General features: G+C 37.2%; 1 protein-coding gene and 1 pseudogene across 8 annotated transcripts in view; one reads left to right on the plus strand and one right to left on the minus strand.

The window, feature by feature from the left end:
- SNTG1 (syntrophin gamma 1) overlaps positions 1-20,890 on the plus strand; it is an 894,682-nt gene that overhangs the window by 602,623 nt on the left and 271,169 nt on the right. The window lies entirely within an intron of this gene.
- LOC308506488 (anaphase-promoting complex subunit 10-like) lies at positions 16,440-16,979 on the minus strand (annotated as a pseudogene). Its single transcript has one exon. The product of its transcript is annotated as an anaphase-promoting complex subunit 10-like (transcript).

The raw sequence follows: 20,890 nt of genomic DNA on the forward strand, positions 1-20,890 counted from the left end.
TTCAGAGCACTGTGCAAAGTAGTCACAATTTGGACTTTGGCAAAAACTGAATGTGCATCAACTTTGTGAAAACCACCAGCCATGCCTCGTGACTCCCTGGGACTCTACCCTGCTCAGCTAGTGCTTCATCGCTAAGGGGACTCTCAACACCAGGTCAAACAGCCCCACACATGCATCTCAGGAGGATTTTTCCACAGCTGAGCCTTCCAGGGAGCTGACAGGTGGAAATAGGCGTAGGGGCCCCTTGGCCTTTTGATAAGATGTCTCAGCCCAATATTACTGGCATCCAGCCACAGTTCACAGCGAGGTCACGCCTACATGCTTCCAGGTCCAGCACAGGCAGCAGCCAATAGCATATAGCTTTGTGGCTCCTACCAAGTAGCCATGGGCTGGTAACAGGCAAGGCTGAAATTGGCCTGCACGGGAGCACCTCCCAAGATTCATCAGAAACAACACACCCAGAGGCCAGCTTCAGACTACACCAGACTACATCCTAGTTGGCCCCACAAGCAGGACACCCAAAGGGGTGTCTCAGCAGGCAAAAGAGCCCACAGAGGTGAAGCCTCTTCTGAGTGGTCATCCCCCACACAACGGCTCATACACTGTGGGTGTAGATAATCTTCAGTTAGCTAAACTGAGTGTCAATCCCACCAACATACACGCCAAAAGCATTCAAGGCTCACCTATAATAAGAGAACACATACTCCAGGGACACTCCTGGAACACACTCTCAGGCAATCAGGGACACTGCATCATTGATGACACTGGACATATACATAAGGCCACCCAGCACAAAGACTGAGAGACATAGGAGATCTACCTGATATATAGAAACAAACACAGAGAGGCAGCCGAAATGAGAAAACAAAGAAACATGTCCCAAATAAAAGAACAAGAGAAACCTCCAGAAAAAAAGAACTAAATTTAATAAAGGTAAACAACCTACCAGAGACAGAATTCAAAACATTGATTATAAGGATGTTTAAGAAACTTAGTGACAATTTCAATAAAATTATAGCAAGAATAAAGAAGAACATAGAAACCATGAAAAAGAACCAGTCAGAAATAGAGAATACAATAATTGAAATGAAGAATACACTACAAGGAAGCAGCAGCAGATTAGATGAAACAGAGGATCAAATCAGTGATTTAGAAGACAAGGTAGCAGAAACCACCCATCGGAACAACAAAAGGAAGAAAGAACTTTTTAAAAATGAGGATAGTTTAAGGACCACATGAAACAAAATCAAGTGTAACAACATTTGCATCATAGGAGTACCAGAAGAAGAGAGGGAGCAAGGGATCAAGAACTTATGTGAAGAAATAATAACCATACACTTCCCTAACCTGGTGAAGGAAATTGACATACAAGTCCAGGAAGTGCAGAGACCCAAACAAGATGAACCCAAACAGGCCCATACCAAGATACATCATAATAAAAATGGCAAAGTTTAAATACAAAGAAAGAATCATAAAAGCAGTGATAGAAAGACAACTAGTTACTTACAAAGGAGCTTCCATAAGAGCTCCTTTGTTGTTGATTTCCCAACAAAAACTTTGCAGGCCAGAAGGGAATGACAAGAAATATTAAAAGTAATGAAAAACAAGGGACTATGACCAAGACTACTCTACCCAGCAAGGCTATCATTTAAAATTGAAGGAGAGATTAAGAGCTTGTTGGACAAGAAAAAGCTAAAGGAGTTCATTACCACAAAAGAAGTTTGCCAGGAAATGTTAAAAGGACTCCTTTAAGCAGAAGAAAGAAGAAAACAAAAAAATGAAGATAAAACATATGAATAATAAAATGTCAATAACTATGTACCTATCAATAAACACTTTAAATGTAAATGGATTAAATGCTCCAATAAAAAATATAAGGTAGCTGAATGGATCAGAAAACAAGACCCATGCATATGCTGTCTACAAGCGACCCACCTCAGATTGAAAGACACACACAGACTGAAAGTAAAAGACTGGGCATATTTCATGCAAATGGAAGTAAGAAAAAAGATGGTGCAGCAATACTTATATTGGACAAAATAAAGTTTAAAACGAGGATACATAGGAAGAATTGACATAGTTAAAATGTCCATATTATCCAAAGAAATATATAGATTCAATGCAATCCCTATCAAAAATGCAAATGGCATTTTTTTTACAGAACTAGTACATATAATCCTCAAATTTATATGGAACCATTAAAGACCCTGACTAGCCATGGCAATCTTGAGAAAGGAGAACAAAGTTGGAGGTATCATGGTACCTGATATCAAATTATACTACAAGGCCATAGTAATCAAAACAGCATGGTATTGCCATAAAAACAGACACATAGATCAATGGAACAAAACAGACAACCCAGAAATAAATCTATGTCTATATGGCAATTTAATCTATGACAAAAAAGCAAGAATTTACATTGGGGTAAAGACAGTCTATTCAATAAATGGTGCTGGGAAAACTAGAAAGATACATGCAAAAAAAAAAAAACATTACAAGATTAAACTGAAAATGGATTGAAGACTTAAATGTAAGACCTGAAAACTAGAACACCCAAAACCTAAAATTCCTAGAACACAATATATGAAGTAAACTCTCAGACATTACCCTTAGTAATATATTTACTGATGTATCTCTTTGGGCAAGGGAAACAAGAGAAAAAATAAACAGATGGGACTACATCAAACTAAAAAGTGTTTTTCACAGCAAAGGAAACCATCAATTAAATGAAAAGACACCTCACTGAATGGGAGAAGATGTTTGCCAATGATACATCTGATAAAAGGTTAATATCCAAAATTTTTAAAAAGTTCATGTAACTCAACACCAAAAAACAAACAGTCCAGTTAAAAAATAGGCAGAGGACTTGAATAGACAGTTCTCCAAAGAATACATACAGATCGCCAATAGACATATAAAAAGATGTTCAACACCACTAATCATCAAAGAAATGCATATAAAACCCACAATGAGATAGTACCTCACTCCTGTCAGAATGGCTATCATCAATAAAGCAACAAACAACAAGTGTTGGTGAGGATGTGAAAAAAAAGGGGAAGCTTTGTGCACTGTTAGTAGGATTGCAAATTGGTGCAGCTACAATGGAAAACAGTACTGTGTTTTTTTCAAAAATTAAAACTAGAACTACTTTATGACCTAGCAATTCCACTCCTGGATATTATTCCAAAGAAATATAAAACACTAATTTAAATATATATTCACCCCTATGTCTACTACAGAAAAAATTCATAATAGCCAAGATATGGAAACATCAAAATGTCCACCCAATAAATTATTGGATAAAGAAATTGTGGTACATATGGCAGAATATTGCTCTGCCGTAAAATGAATGAAATCTTACCATTTACAACAACATGGATAGACCTGGAGGATATTATGCTAAGTGAAATAGTCAGACTGAGAAAGACAAACACCAAATCACCATATAATCTCACTTATATGTGGAATCTAAAGAACAGAATAAATGAGAAAACAAAACAAATAGACACAGAGATACAGGGAAAAAACTGATAGTTGCTACATGGAAGAGAGGTTGGAAGATGGGAGAGAAAGCTGAAGGCATTAGGAAGTATAAATTGGTAGTTGCAAAATGGGCATGGGGATATGAATATAGTCAATAATGTTGTAAAGATTATGTAAATTGTCAGATGTGTACTGGACTTATTGGGGGGATTATTTGATAGATTATACAAATGCCTAACCACCGTGCTGTACACCTGAAGCTAATATAAAATAACATTGATGTCCTGTGAGATTGGGCTCAACATAGGAAAGAAGGCATCCGTCTGCTGGCTGCACAGGACAAGAAACCCTCTCCAGAAAAATGCCGACTGTCCCTCTGTCCTCTTGATGAAGCTACACACCGCAGTCTGTCTGCTGTATGTCTTTGAGTCCCCCCTAATCACCATCCCTTCGCTGGAGCCCAAGCTAGCCCAGGAATGTTCTTATCATAGGTGGAAAAGAGGAGACTCATAAGAATGGGAGCAGCGAGGTGGTCTTCTTGAGTTCTCCTCCAGAACTTAGCACAAATTGAACATCTCTAACCCATCAAAGAACTCTCTGCTCATCATACAGAACAGCTAAGAGATTTGTATGAGGATTACTTGAAGGTGGGGAAACTGGGTGTGCAGGAGAAGAGGGAAAGGAGCAGAGTGGAGACTCGGCCCGCATCCGCAGCTGTGGAGATGTAGGGGGTCCCAGGACAGAACAGAGACCACAAGAGCCAGGAGGTGGGCTCTTTTCCTGTGTCCTACAGCTGATCTCTCTTGCTGAGAGAGCAGCATATCCAGCATTTGAGGCAGTAACCTCAGCTGCTACCTCCAGCTGGGCCCTAGGTCAGACAAAGAAGGTAAACACCATATCTGGGCCCCTCCCCCCACTCTCCGAATCCTATCTCCCTCCTTCCAGAGACTCAAGCTGATCCTTGAACTGAGGAGTGGTGTCAGATTACAGAGGAGCCATAGTGCTCAGGATGTGGGAAGACCCAGCTAGCAGCTATGACCCAAGGAAGAGGCTGAGAAGAGTGTGACACTGCTGGGCTGGGATAGAGAAGACTCCTCCATCCCCAGCTCCCACATTTTCTGGCCTGCCTAGAGCAGGGAACATTACAACTGCAGAGACATACACAGGGGTCAGCAGCAGGCAGAAGACGCAGCTCTGAGCTTTCAGCAGCTCAGAAATCTCCCACCCTACACACACACACACACACACACACACACACACACACACGCACACACGGAAGAAGTGCCTTAAGACTCAGGAGACCTGGGCACAGGGCTGGCTGTGTTATTCGCAGTGTGCATATGTGCTGGCAAGAGCAGAAACTGCACTGACTTTATAAAAACTACCATCCAGAACCCATAGCCTGACTCAACCAGAACTGCAGTCCCAGGGTCACTCTGGGCACCAGTTGGCCAGCTCTGCCAGCACAAGACGCAGAGAACTCTTCGGTACAGCAGAGGACAACCTGTAGATGACTTGGTGGGCTTTAGCCAAGACTGGAGCTGCTTTTTTGTTTTGTTTTGTTTTTGTATTTTTGATATTTTTTGCCAGTATTGAGTGTGGGTTATCAGTTGTTTTTACATGTGAGTGTATTTGTTTTTTTCTTTGTTGTTGTTGTTGTGCTTGGTGATTTGCTTTTCCTGAAATTGCCCTACACCAGGACCCAGCTCAAGTGGCACAAGATTCAACACACCCAGAGGCCAACTCCAGACCAAACCAGAGTATTACTGGGTTTGACCTATGAGGGACCCACCCAGAGGAAATTCTCTACAGGCATATGAGCCCATAGGTTTGAAACCTCATTTGAGCAGTCAACTCTTATGCAACAGAACATCCACTGTAGGCAGAGCCAAGTCTCACAACTAGTCAGCCTAGGAGTCAATCCCATCTACTGACAAGCCAAAATTAATTAAAGATCAACTTTAACAGAACAATATACACAACACAAGGGTCACCTTTGGAGCACATGCACAGGAAAATAGGGAAGTGGTTCAAGGCAAATATAAAGGACACATACTACATAAGATAACCCGGCAAAAACCAGAGGCCAACTCTAGGAAAACCCTCGGAGATCTATTGAATACATAGAACCAAATACAGAGAGTCAGTCAGAATGGGGAAACAAAGAAACATGTCCCAAATAAAACAACAGAAGAAACTTCCAGAATTGGAACCAAATGAAATAGAGGTAACCAACTTATCAGAAACAGAATTCAGAACACTGATGATAAGAATGTTTAAGGAGCTTAGTGACGACATAAAGAAGGATAGAGAAATCAAGATGAACAACCAGTTAGAACTAAAGAATACAATAACTAAAATAAAGAATACACGTGAAGGAATTACCAGCAGTTTAGATGAGGCAGAGGATCGAATCAGCAATTTAGAAGACAAGTTAGCTGAGATCACCCAAGTGGAACAACATAAAGAAAAAAGAATAAAAAACAATGAAAATGGTTTAAGAGACCTCTGGGATAACATCAAGTGCAACAACGTGTGCATCATAGGAATACAAGCAGGTGAAGAGAGGGAGCAATGGATTGAGAACATTTTTGAAGTAATAATGTCAGAAAACTTCCCTAACCTGGTTAAGGAAACCAACATTCAAGATCAGGAAGTGCAGAGAGTTCCAACCAGGATAAACTCAAACAGGTCCACACCAAGACACATTATAGTTAAAATGGCAAAGATTAAAGACAAAAAGAGAATCCTCAAAGCGGCAAGAGAAAGACAGTGAGTTATATACAAGGGAACTCCTATAAGACTATCAAATAACTTTTCTACAGAAACATTTCAGGCCAGGAGGGAGTGGCAGGAGGTACTCAGTGATGGAAAACAAAGGCCTACAACGAAGATTGCTTTATTCACCAAGGCTATCATTTATAATTGAAGGAGAGATAAAGAGCTTCCCAGAAAAGAGTAAGCTAAAGGAATTTATTACCTCCAAGCCAGCATTGCAAGATATTATTAAAAGGGCTTCTTTAAACAGAAGAAAGATGAGAACTATCTAACTACAAATTAAAAAAAAATGGCAATAACTATGCACCTATCAATAATCACTTTAAATGTAAATGGTTTAAAGGTTCCAATCAAAAGACATAGAGTGGCTAAGTTGATAAGAAAGCAAGACCCTTGTATATGCTGTATACAAGAGACACACCTCAGATCAAAAGACACAAACAGGTTAAAAGTGAAGGGTTGCAACAAGATATTTCATGAAATTGGAAATGAGAGAAAAGCTGGAGTTGCAATACATACATCTGACAAAATAGACTTTAATAGTAGCATGTTACTAAATAATGAATAGGTCAACCATGAGATCAAGGAAGCAATCAAAAGATATCTCGACACAAATGAAAATGACAACACGACGACCCAAAATCTATGTGATGCAGTGAAAGCAGTCCTAAGAGGGAAATTCACAGCAATGCAGGCCTACCTAAAGAAACAAGAAAAATCACTATTCAACAGTTTATTTTCATACTGAAGCGATCTGGAAAAAGAACAACAAAATAAGCCCAAAGGAAGTACAAGGAAGGAGATAATAAAGATCAGAGCAGAAATAAATGAAATTGAGACCAGAAAAACAATACAAAAGATCAATGAATCCAAGGGTTGTTTTTTAGAGAACATAAACAAAATCGACAAACCTTTAGCCAGACTCATTAAAAAAAAAAAAAAAAAGAGTGAGAAAACCCAAAATAACAAAATCAGAAATGAAAGAGAAGTAACAACAAACACAACAGAAATATAACAAAAATTAAGGAATTACTACGAGAAACTATATACCAACAAATTAAATGACCTGGAAAAAATGGACTATTTTCTAGAAGCATACAACCTTCAAAGGCTGACTTGAAGAAGAAATGGAAAACCTGAATAGACTGATTACCACCAGGGAAATTAAGTCAGTAATCAACAATCTACCAACAAACAAAATCCCTGTACCAGATGGCTTTACAGGTGAATTTTACAAAACATTCAAAAAAGAATTATCACCTATTCTCCTCAAGCTCTTCCAAAAAATCCAGAAGGAGGGAAGGCTCCCAAACAATTTTTACGAGGCCACTATCACCCTGATCCCAAAATCAGACAAAGACATTACAAAAAAAAGAAAACTACAAGCCAGAAATCCCTAATGAACATAGATGCAAAAATCCTCAATAAAATATTAGCAAACAGAATTTAGCAATACTTTAAAAAGAGCACACACCATGATCAAGTGGGATATATTCCTGGTATGCAATGGTGGTTCAACATCTGCAAATCAATTAATGTGATACACCACATTAACAAAATAAAAAACAAAAATCATATGATCATATCAATAGATGCAGAAATAGCATTTGACAAAATCCAGCAGCCATTTATGACAAAAACTCTTAAGAAAGTGGGAATAGAGGCACTATATGTCAACATAATAAAGGCCACATATAGTAAACCCACAGCTAACATCATACTTAATGGGGAAAAGCTAAAACCATTCCCCTTAAGATCAGGAACAAGGCAAGGTTGACCACGTTCTCCACTTCTATTCAACAAAGTGCTGGAAGTTCTAGCCACAGCAATCAGACAAGAAAAAGAAATAAAAGGCATCCAAATTGGTAAGAAGGAAGTAAAACTGTCATTATAGGCAGATGACATGATTCTATATAGAGAGAACCCTAAAGACTCTACAACAAAATCTATTAGAACTGATAAATGAATTTAGTAAAGCACCAGGATACAAAATTAATATTCAGAAATTAGTTGCGTTTGTATATACCAATAACAAACTATCAAAAGGATAAATTTAAAAAAACAGTCCCACTTACACTTGCTTCAAAAACTACAAAATACTTAGGAATAAATATAACCAAAGAAGTAAAAGATCTGTACTCAGAAAATTATAAGACACTGAAGAGAAATTAAAGAAGACACAAATAGATGGAAACACATATCATGCTCATGGATAGGAAGAATTAATATCATTAAAATGTCCATACTGTCTAATGCAATACATAGATTCAATGCAATTTTTATCAAGCTTCTAAGGACATTTTTCATAGAAATAGAACATATAATTCTAAAATTTACATGTAACCATGAAAAAAAAACGGATACCTCAGCAATCTTGAGAAATAAGAACAAAGAGGGAGGTATAACGATACCTGACATCAAATTATACTACAAGGCTACCGTAATCAAAACAGCATGGTACTGGCATAAAAACAGACGCATAGATCAATGGAACAGAATAGAGAGCCCAGAAATAAATCCATGACAATAGAAGCAAGAATTTATGGTGAGGTGAAGACAGTTTATTCAATAAATGGTGTTGAGAAACCTGGACAGACACTTGAAAAAAATTGAAGCTGGACTAGCTCCTTACACCATATACAAGAATAAATTCAAAATGGATTAAAGACTTAAATGTAAAATCTGAAACCATAAAACTCCTAGAAGAAAATATAGGAAGAAAGTTTACAGACATTACCAGTGTACAATTTTTACTGATATATCCCCTTGGGCAAGAGAAGAGAAAAAAATAAACATGTGGGATTATATCAAACTAAAAAGTTTTTTCACAGCAAAGGAAACCATCGATAACACATCCTACTGAATGGGAGAACAAATTTGCCCATCAGTAGACGATTGGATTAAGAAACTGTGGTACATTTATACAATGGAGTATTACGTAGCCATAAAGAATGAAATCTTACCATTTGCAACGATATGGATGGACCTAGAGAACATTATGCTAAGTGAAATAAGTTCGACAGAGAAAGACAAATACCATATGATCTCACTTATATGTGGAATCTAAAGAAAAGAATAAATGAATGAAGTAATCAGAAACAGTCTCAGAGACATAGAGGAAAAACTGAGGGTAGCTTGTTGGGGTGGGTGGGGATAAAGGGAAAGGTGAGGGGATTAGAAATCACAATCGGTAACCACAAGATTGCCAGGGGGATAGGAAAATCAATGTGGGGAATATAATCAATAATGTCGTAGAGATTTTGTAGGGTATCCAATGGACACTTGTCCCATTAGGAAGACAACCTCAGGACTAGAGACAGTGGAAATGTAATGGCTGTATGTGATGTCAGAGGGGTAGTAGTTTGGGGGGGGGTTATCACTGTGAGAGGGATATAAATGATAAATGTCTATTACATTGTTTTGTACATTTTAAACTAAATAAAATAAAATAAAATGATTTAAAAACTGAAAAAAAAAACTAAAAAAAAAAAAACTAAATAAAATAAAACACTTTACTAGGAATGATTAAAAAAAAAAAGAAAAGGAAAAACAAGGAAGGACCCCAAAACGCATAAGACTCTGAGACATGGGCTGGAAACTGGCATATAAGTATTTCTGGTCAAACAAGTCACATGGCCAAGTCCAGATTCAAGGGGGACGGAAATAGGTTGTTTTTTGTGGTGGGTGGAGCTGCACAGTCACGTCCAAAAGGCATGGATACAAGGATGGGTGGTGAAGTAGGGCTGTTTTTGCACTTATTTTACAAGAGCATGACTTTGAGTAAGGCACCCCTTCTGAATGTGCTTTGTCATCTCTAAAAGGAAGAGATTGTGTGAGGTGATCCTTCCAGCTCAGCCACCCTGAGGACCCACCTCATCTCTGGCCTCCAGGGCCCAGCTGGATTCTAGATTATAACCCTGAAAAGAGGTGTTTTGTTTCTGTCCCTCCTCTGGACCCAGGAAGTGCCTGCCCCAGGATCTCAGGCATCTTTCATCAGGGATCAATAGCTCTTTGCTTTCCCTAATGGGCTCCCTTATGGTCCGCTGTGGCTGTGCAAGAGCCATGGGGAGAGATGCATTAACCCCCCCCTCATACCCCTAAGGGGCATTCATCCTTAATGGAGGGAGGGGTATGGCTGATACAGTCTCTATTGTTTGATATATTAGTGAGGCTTTTATGGCTGGCACCTTGCTGGGGAAGGTAACACAAAAGGTAGGACTATCTCACAGGCCCAGTTTTCATGTACTGAAACCTGCAGACACATGCTTCCAAGGAATTTATCACATCCATCCATCCATCCCATCCATCCAATCATCCATCCATCCAACAGCTTTCTTAAGATCTCCTATGTGCCAGGGCAGACACAGACAATGCAGAGTTTATTAAAATACAACCACAGCCCTCGAGGGGGAAAAGGCAGACAAGTAAACAGTCAGTGGACCATTCTGAGTGTTGGGTGTTGCTAAACATGGAGGAATGATCAAAGAGGGAACTGTATCCAGGATGAATACTGAAGGAAAAATGTGGCTGGATCTTTGCAGTTCCAAACCACTGTCCTGATGGTGGGCCTCAAACTGCCTTCCAACCTTAAAAGGATGAAGGGTAATCCCCAGCCAGAGTATGAAGACCTGAGCCCTGCCCCTCATGGACCTATCTTTAAGAAGCTGACCCTCAAGAGTCTGCATGAGAGAACCCCATGGTGATGGGATGTGTACATCTGAGACCCATGGGACTGAGGTCCAGACCACTGAGGGAGGTGTTGCCAAAAAGGACCACATAAGGGAGACACCCCTCTTCTTCAGCAGGACAGAGCCCACTCCGACTCCCAGATAGATATTTAACCGCCTTCTGCAGCCACAGAAGGATGTATAAGTGCTCAAAATTAGGCATATAATTTTAGGGAGACCCCCTGAAGTCCCAGGTAATAACTCCAACTTTAGGACTGATTACTTTCACCTAATTAGACTTCCAGCTCAGACAAATAAAACTTTCTAGTGTCATTAGAGAAAGCTGGTTCTCAGGCCCCGCCAAGTGGGGAGGGGTTTTGAGACATTGGCTCAAAGATAAAGATACAACTGTGGCTCTCTGCCCTGAGATGTATCCCTGCCCAGGAAATGAAGGAGAGCAGCCATTTCCTCCTGTCATCAGAACCAGGAGATTCTGGGCAAAATGCAAATTTTACATCTAACGTGTGTCTCTTACCATGGAAAACCTCAGTATCGATTCATCACTTATTGCCTCTCCAGTTCCAAAGATGGATTGTGTAGATATGCAAAATAAGTGTAACAAATAAAGAAAATACATTTAAATTGTAAATAAAATAAAATAACATAAAATAACATTGAATGTCAACTGTAATTGTATCTATATCTATGGCTATATCTATATCTATATCAATATCTACATTTAGCTATATCTATATAGTCATGGAATATAAAGTACAGCATAGGGAATATAGTCAGTAGTATTGTACCATGTCAGAGGGGTAGTAGACTTGTTGGGGTTCTCACTTTGTGAGGGGTGTAAATGTTGAATCATTATGTTGTTTTGTACACTTAAAACTAATAAAAACAAAAACAACAACAAAAACATAACTTCATCCAAGTAATCAAAATTGACCTCAACAGTTTTATTCATATTGACAATACCTTTGATATGATGTAGTAAAAGTGTCACTTTACCTCTGTGGTCTTCTTCCCACAAATCCATAACTTTTGTTGTGTAATGAGGAAAGCATCAAAAAAAAATCCGATTGACCTAGATTCTACAAAATACTTAACCAATACACCCAAAAACTGATGTCATGAAAAACAAGGAAAGTCTGAGACTTGAATATGCAAGAGCAGCCTAAGGAGGTATGATGGTTTCAGTAAAATATAGTATCCTGGATGCAATTCTGGAACTGAGAAAGGATATTATATAAAAACTAAAGAAATGTTAATAAAGCATGGATTTAGTTAATAATCATGTATTGATATTAGTTCATTAATTATAAGAAATTTTCCATATTAATAAAACATAAGATGCTAATAATAGGGAAAAATGGGTGTGTGGTATATGGCAATTGCTATTTTTGAAATATTCTTGTAAATCTAAAACTGTTTAAAAATAAAAATATTCATAGCAGTATGCATAAGTGTGGATATATGTTTATATACAGAGGGTGCCAAAAAATACACGCATTTTAAGAAAGGAAAAAACCATTAAAATTGTAATCCTATATATCAATAAAAAAGATGAATGCAAGTCACATTTGACTTCTGCAATTACAAGAGGTGCTCAACTTTGGTTACCGTCAGCATCCAGATGCTTCTGATTATGGTGAACAACTGCTTGAGCAACGTTGAACGTTGACTATCTCTTAAAATGTGTATATATATTTTTTGGCACCCTTGTATAATCTAAATGTATGTAGATATGTGAAGTATTATCAAACAATACAGTGAATGTTTAAATTAATATATATATATATATATGTATATATATATATATACACATATATATATACATATTACAGTAAAAAACAAATTGCCATTAATTCCCCTCAAAATACTCCCCCTCGCTTTGAACACATTTATCTCATCGTTTTTGCCACTTTCTGAAGCAATTCTGGAAGCCTTCTTTTGTGAGTGTCTGTAGCTGTGCTATCATGGCTGCCTTGATATCCTTAATAATTTTGACTTTGGGGAAGAGCCAGAAGTCACAATGTACCAGCTCTGCTTAATAAGGTGGTTGAGGACACATCATAATGTTTTTATTTGACAGAAATTGCCATATATCAGAAGCAATGTGTAACATAGAGCATTGTCATGATGGAGGATGATTTACGGTATATATTCAAACACACCTTCTCTCAACTATAGCTCACATCTGATTCACTGCACCAAACAGGTTGAAACTCATCATGCATTGTTACATGACACTTCCTGTATTGAAGGTCCCTGACTTTCCATTGGAGGGCACCAGCAGCATCATTCACTGTATTTTCTGATCACAATGGAAAAGCTCCGTGTCACACATCACGTTTGATATAGCAATTTCTATCAAATAGAAACATTATGGTATGTCCTCACCCACCGTATTCACCAGATCTGGCACTGTGCAACTTCTGGCTCCTTCTCTAAATCAAAATGACTATGAAAGGCAAATATTTTAAATCCATTCAGGATATCAAGGCAGCCACGACAGAGCAACTAAAGACACTCATGTAAAAGGACTTCCAGAACTGCTTCAGAAAGTTGCAAGAATGATGGGATAAGTGTATTTAAAACAAGGGGGAGCATTCTGAGTGGGATTAATGTGTCTCTTACTGCAATATTTTTTTTGTTTTGTTTTTAATTCTAGTTTACCGTGGTGACAATGGTAAATAAAGTTATATAGATTTGAAGAGGACAATTTTGTAATACAGCATCTATACGAGGTCTGACAATTAAGTTCGTGAACTTGTTGACACGATGTTGCTAACCTTTTTTAATATCAGAAGGATTATTCATTATGAAGTTGTACCAACTGGACAAACAGTTAATCAAGTTTGCTATTTGGAAGTGCTGAAAAAGCTGCATGAAAGGTTAGATTACCTGAACTTTTTGCCAAAAATTCATGGCATCAGGACAATGTACCAGCTCACAGGGCACTGTCTGTGAGGGAGTTTTTAGCCAGTAAACAAATAACTGTATTGGAATACCCTCCCTACTCACCTGGCCTGGTTCCCAATGACTTCTTTTATTATCCAAAGATAAAGGAAATATTGAAAGGAAGACATTTTGATGACATTCAGGACATCAAGGGTAATACAATGACAGCACAAATGCCTATTCCAGAAAAATGTTCCAAAATTGCTTTGAAGGGTGGACTAAGGCACTGGGATTGGTGCATAGCTTCCCAAGGGGAGTACTTTGAAGGTAATCGTAGTGATATTCAGCAACGAGGTATGTAGCACTTTTTCTAGGATGAGTCGGAGAACTCAATTGTCTGATCTCGTATATCACATTGTGTGTATTTAAACATTCACTGTATGTTTTGATCACACCTCATATATTTACATTATATATATGTACATTAATACCAGATATTAACATATTTTTGAGATAATTGTCAGTTCCCTGATTTATTCACCATTTATTCATTCAACAAAGCTTTTGAGGGCCGATAGTGTCAAATTACAAAGGGTTGTCATTATAATTTTGAGCAAAAATATGTTATCTTTGCCCTCATGGAGCAAATAGTCTAGTGAGGAAGAGAAACATTAATTACATAAGCAACACAAGTAAATGTGAAATTACAACTTTTGTAGATAACATGAAGAAGTTTTATGAGCAGCTGAATCTGTAGCTACTCAGAGATGTAAGAACAGATTCCTAAAATTTACATATGAACAATGAATAAGAGTAGAATAAGTGAATCAGTGAGGGAAGACATTTTATGGAGAGGTAAAAATATGTACCTGTGTGAGAAAAAATTAATGACTTAATAACAACAATGACTCTTATTTAATATGTAAATTGTCACTAGCTATGAGTAAAATAAAATTGTTTATATCAAAATAAGTGAGTTTTTCATAAATCCAAATATAATCTTAAGGACAGAATTTTAATTTGATATATATTCTTCTTATATCTGTGGTATTAAAATGTCCATTCTCTTTTGAAACAATGATTATCATGAATAAATTCTGTTTTATTTTATATCAGTGATTAAGAAAATTAGAGAATGTTTACCCTACGCAATTATGCCAAACTATTGAAACTTTTAATGCTCCAGGAAATATATGTCTCAAAATTGTTGAAGTAGAGCCTTACCAAATAGGGCAGGTGTAGATACCTTCCTAAAACAACTGGAAACTATAAAATTATTAATACCAGGTCACTGAATACCAGGGCTGGATGAAAATGCTGATATCACTAGCAGAATAAAAATCAAGAAAAGGATAGAAATGGGAAAGTCAACAAGACCAACCCTCAAGTCTCTCCAAGACTAATCTCATATAACTCTAGACATATGTGATTTAACTGAACGAATTACAGAGCTATTCACACACACACACACACACACACACACACACACACACACGTGTACATACAAGATATGACAGCAAAAATATTTATTGAAGATTAAGTTAATAGAAAAAACAAGATCTGTGTGACTGAATTGGTAAGCTTTAGAAGAAACCAACCATTAGTAAAAGACACTTGCATATGATAGAGCTGAAACTAGGAAGAAGTATAACTTCAAAATACACTATTGTTTGAACAGTCAAAGGGAATTGAAACTGATGCTTTTGCTGAGGTATTTTTGCCTTGTGGAAAAAGTAGGAACATTGGTGTCATCAGACTTGGTATGAAATCTTAGCTTCTCTATTTACTAGTTATGGGACTGAGGCTTCATACTCTTCATCATAAACAGGCGCTAAGTTAACCTCAGTCATTGTGAGGGTTAAATGAAGAAAGTACTTTAAACATGCTGGTCCTTAAATGATGCTGAAACATTTGCAGTTTTCCTTCTCTCCAGTTGCATTCTACAAGTAAATTAGATGTTTTAATCCACAAACCATTAACAAATGGCAGTACCAATTTGTTTATTGTATGTGAGGTTGCGCATCTTTGTTTTGTCAAATTGTCATTTGAGATTTTAAAAGATAGTTGTGTGGGTCACAAACGTAATAAGAGTAGACATATGAGTTAAAATAAATGTCTAGTAGTGACTAGACAATTAAGCAGCTATGATTTTTAGCAAGCGAGATATGTACACCTCAGTTCCCTCATCTTTAAAAGAGACAGGGGAAGAAAATAAGGTGCAAAACTCTCATTCAGCTAGCATTTCATGAAGCCAACATTTCCAATCATTGTTTACTACTGCAACACTAAAAGAAATCCTGATTGATAAATAGAATTTTGTCTGACATTTCTATGAAATTTACCTTTTAGCATAAAGGAATCTCCTCTTCTATTCTAAATTCTTCCATATGTATCCTATGTATCCACTTCATTTATTGGAATAAAATGTGTTACTGAAAATTTATTACTTGCATGTGTGTGTGTAGATAAATTGATGTTAGATAGGTGCCTGATAGATAATGCTTCTATCCTTCTATCCTTTTTTTTCTTCTTTTTTTCTTTTTTCTTTTTTTTTTTTTTCTGACAAGAGAAAAAGAAATATTTAATGACTGGTTCTGTTTTCAGTCACCTTATTGAATGATACATCATGAAATCAAAGTTGTACATCTAGGAAATTTACCAATGTGTATATTTTAATTTGTCTCACGTGGGTATTTCTTCCATTTTGGTGATTGAATAAAACAGCAACCTGTATCATGAATGTGTGAGTTGACTTCCTATGATTATCAGTTAAGGGAATTTGAATCTGGCCACTTGGTTCCACCAATTCAAGTTGCCGAATTTCTTGGAGGTTGTAGAAATTGTTTCCTACTCTGACTGAGATCTTGCTAGGAGTATAGGTTTCATCAGATCTGTAGTCTGCATAAATACATAGTCCTCACTGTTGTTTTTCTTCTGAATTGGATGTTCACTAGATGGGGCTGGGAGCCACCTGACTGCCATTAAGTTTCTATAATAGATTGTCATCTCGTAACTGATACACTCCAAATCCTGGTTTGCAAGATGAGAGCGATGAAAGATCTGTGACCCAATTTCCTGTACTATTGCAGTCCTTTCCAACTGCTTAGGGTCAGCACCAGTTGTCTTCTCTGATGTGGTCATTTTTAAAATAGTAGCTTGCAGACCCGGCTTGCCACAGTTCAAAGGTTTAGGATTCCCTGTGCTAATCCCACTCTGCTTCTCAGGATAACCTGGTTTCCCCAATAACATTGAATTGGTGTCCTAATGCTTCTATCCTTAAAGTGTCATTGAAAATTAGTGTGATTTTAAGTGAGAAAATGTAATTATATAAGTGACATTCTCAAAATAAAATTCATATTTTATTATGTGAAAGAGAATAGACTATCTTTCCCAAATGCTTGTATCAATTAAGAATGTTTTCAAGGACAAATAAGAGAAATCTGAATTACTATTGGAGTAAATAATTGGGTTTTGTCCCCAACTGATAGGAATTCTGGATGGTGACATTTATTGCCTTTGTTTCAGTGGTTCTGTGAATCCACCAAAGACCCATCTTTTATTTATACACATTATTTCCTTCCACTATCCTTAAAGTGTTGGCTCTCACTTTATGTTTGTCACCTGAAGATCACACAATGGCTGCAACAGTTCCAAACATAACTTCAGTTTTAAGAACAGGAAAGAAAGGGAATAAGGACAAGTGGATCTACATACATCTCTTCCTTTTTATCAAGCTAAGAGAAAATTTCCCAAAAACTCTTTTTTTTTTTAATTAATTTTATTGGGGTGACAATTGTTAGTAAATTTACATAGATTTCAGGTGTACAATTCTGTATTACATCGTCTATAAATCCCATTGTGTGTTCACCACCCAGAGTCAGTTCTCCTTCCATCACCATATATTTGATCCCCTTTACCCTCATCACCCACACCCCACCCCCTTACCCTCTGGTAACCACTAAATTATTGTCTGTGTCTATGAGTTTTTGTTTCTCATTTGTTTGTCTTGTTCTTTTTGGTCTATATACCACATATCAGTGAAATCATAGGGTTCTCTGCTTTTTCTGTCTGACTTGTTTCACTTAGCATTATTCTCTCGAGATCCATCCATGTTGTCACAAATGTTCCTATATCATCTTTCCTTAACGCCGAATAGTATTCCATTGTGTATATGTACCACAACTTCTTTATCCATTCATCTATCGAAGGACATTTTGGTTGTTTCCATGTCTTGGCCACCGTAAACAAAGCTGCAATGAACATTGGCGTACACGTGTCTCTATAGAGAAATGTTTTTATATTTTTGGGGTAGATACCCAGGAGAGCGATTGCTGGGTCATATGGTAATTCTATTCGTAATTTCTTTTTTTTTTTTTTTTTTTTTTATTAATTAATTTATTTATTAGTTTCAGGTGTACAAAACAAGGTAATACTTAGACGTTCATCATTTATATCCCTCATACTGTGAACCCCCCTCCCCCCATCCACTATCCCTCCGACCTCACACTGAACCATCACATTATATATATAAAATTATAGTTGGCATTCATTAATGTTTAGCTTCTGATGTACAATGCCATGATCAGGTATCCACAGTATCCCTGAGGTGGTCTCCCAAATAGGACGCATGTCCATCGGATACCCAACAAAATCTTTACAACATTATAGAATACCTTCCCCAAATTAATTTTCAAAAGAAAAACCCTGAGGCCATCTTGTGGTTACCAGCTGCTTCCAAATCCCTTCACCTTTCCCCTTATCCCCAACCCCCATTATGTTAAGTGAAATAAGTCAGAAAGAGAAAGACAAGTACCATATGATCTCACTTATATATGGAATCTAAAGAAAAGACTATGTGAATGAACTAATCAGAGTCAGTTTTGGGGACGCAGAGAAAAAACCGAGAGTGGTATTCGTAATTTCTTGAGGAACCTCCACACTGCCTTCCATAGCGGCTGCACCAGTCTGCATTCCCACCAACAGTGTATGAGAGTTCCTTTTTCTCCACAGCCTCTCCAACACTTGTTACTATTTGTTTTGTTGATGAAAGCCATTCTGACTGGGGTGAGGTGATATCTCATTGTGGTTTTCATTTGCATTTCTCTGATGATTAGCGATGTTGAGCATTTTTTCATATGTCTATTTGCCATTTGTATATCCTCTTTGGAGAAATGTCTCTTCAGGTCCTCTGTCCATTTTTCAATTGGGTTGTTTGTTTTTTTGTTGTTGAGTTTCATGAGTTCCTTGTATATTTTGGATATTAGCCCCTTATCAGAGGAACTTTTTGCGAAAATCTTCTCCCATTCAGTTGGTTGCCTCATTATTTTGTCAATAGTTTCTTTTGCTGTGCAGAAGCTTTTCAGTTTCATATAATCCCATTTGTTTATTTTAGTTTTTACTTCCATTGCCTTTGGAGTCAAATTCATAAAATGCTCTTTGAACCCAAGGTCCATAAGTTTAGTACCTACGTTTTCTTCAATGCAGTTTATTGTGTCAGGTCTTATGCTTAAGTCTTTGATCCAATTTGAATTAATTTTGGTACATGGTGACAGATAGCAGTCCAGTTTCATTCTTTTGCACGTAGCTATCCAATTCTGCCAACACCATTTATTGAAGAGGCTGTCTTTCCTCCATCGTATGTTTTTAGCTTCTTTGTCAAAAATTATCTGTCCATATTTATACGGTTTTATTTCTGGGTTCTCAATTCTATTCCATTGGTCTATGTGTCTGTTTTTCCGCCAATACCAAGCTGTTTTGATTATTGTAGCCCTGTAGTACAAGGAAAAATCAGGGAGTGTGATACCTCCAGTATTGTTCTTTTTTTTTAATATTGCTTTGGCTATTCGGGGTCTTTTGTGGTTCCAAACAAATCTGATGATTTTTTGTTCTATTTCTTTAAAAAATGCCATTGGGATTTTAATGGGGATTGCATTAAATCTGTATATGGCTTTGGGTAATATGGCCATTTTAACTATGTTGATTCTTCCAATCCATGAGCACGGAATGTCTTTCCATTTCTTTGTGTCTTCTTCAATTTCTTTCAAAAATGTCTTATAGTTTTCAGCATATAAATCCTTCACATCCTTGGTTAAGTTCATTCCTAGGTATTTTATTCTTTTTGCTCCAATTGCAAAAGGAATTTTTTTTCTATCTCTTTTTCTGAGATTTCATTGTTGGTATATAGGAAAGCAATGTACTTTTGTACGTTGATTTTGTAGCCAGCAACTTTACTATATTCATTGATTGTTTCTAACAGCTTTTTGGTGGAGTCTTTAGGGTTTTCTATGTATAGCATCATGTCATCTGCAAAGAGTGACAATTTAACTTCTTAATTCCCAATTTGGATGCTTTTATTTCTTTCTCTTGCCTGATAGCTCTGGCGAGGACTTCCAACACTATGTTGAAAAGCAGAGGTGATAGGGGACAACCTTGTCGTGTTCCTGAACGTAGAGCAAAGGGCTTCAGCTTTTCACCATTAATTATGAGGTTAGCTGAGGGCTTGTCGTATATGGCCTTTATTATGTTGAGGTATTTTCCTTCTATACCAATTTTAGTAAGTGTTTTAATCATAAATGGATGTTGTATCTTATCAAATGCTTTTTCTGCATCAATTGATAGAATCATATGATTTTTGTCCTTTATTTTGTTTATGTGATGTATCACATTGATGGATTTGCGAATGTTGAGCCATCCTTGTGCCCCGGGGATGAACCCCACTTGGTCGTGATGAATAATCTTTTTAATGCATTGTTGTATTCGATTTGCTAGAATTTTGTTTAGGATTTTAGCATCTGTATTCATCAGAGATATAGGTCTGTAGTTTTCTTTTTTTGTGCTATCCTTACCTGGTTTTGGTATCAGGATAATGTTGGCCTCATAAAATGAGTTAGGGAGTACTGACTCTTCTTCAATTTTTTTGAAGAGTTTGAGCAGGATTGGTATTAGATCCTCTTTGAAGGTTTGGTAGAATTCACTGGTGAAGCCATCTGGTCCAGATCTTTTGATTTTGGGAAGGTTTTTGATGACTGATTCAATTTCCTTACTGGTGATCGGCC

Source organism: Rhinolophus hipposideros (assembly GCF_964194185.1).
Source record: "Rhinolophus hipposideros genome assembly, chromosome: 13".
Taxonomy (NCBI): Eukaryota; Metazoa; Chordata; class Mammalia; order Chiroptera; family Rhinolophidae; genus Rhinolophus; species Rhinolophus hipposideros.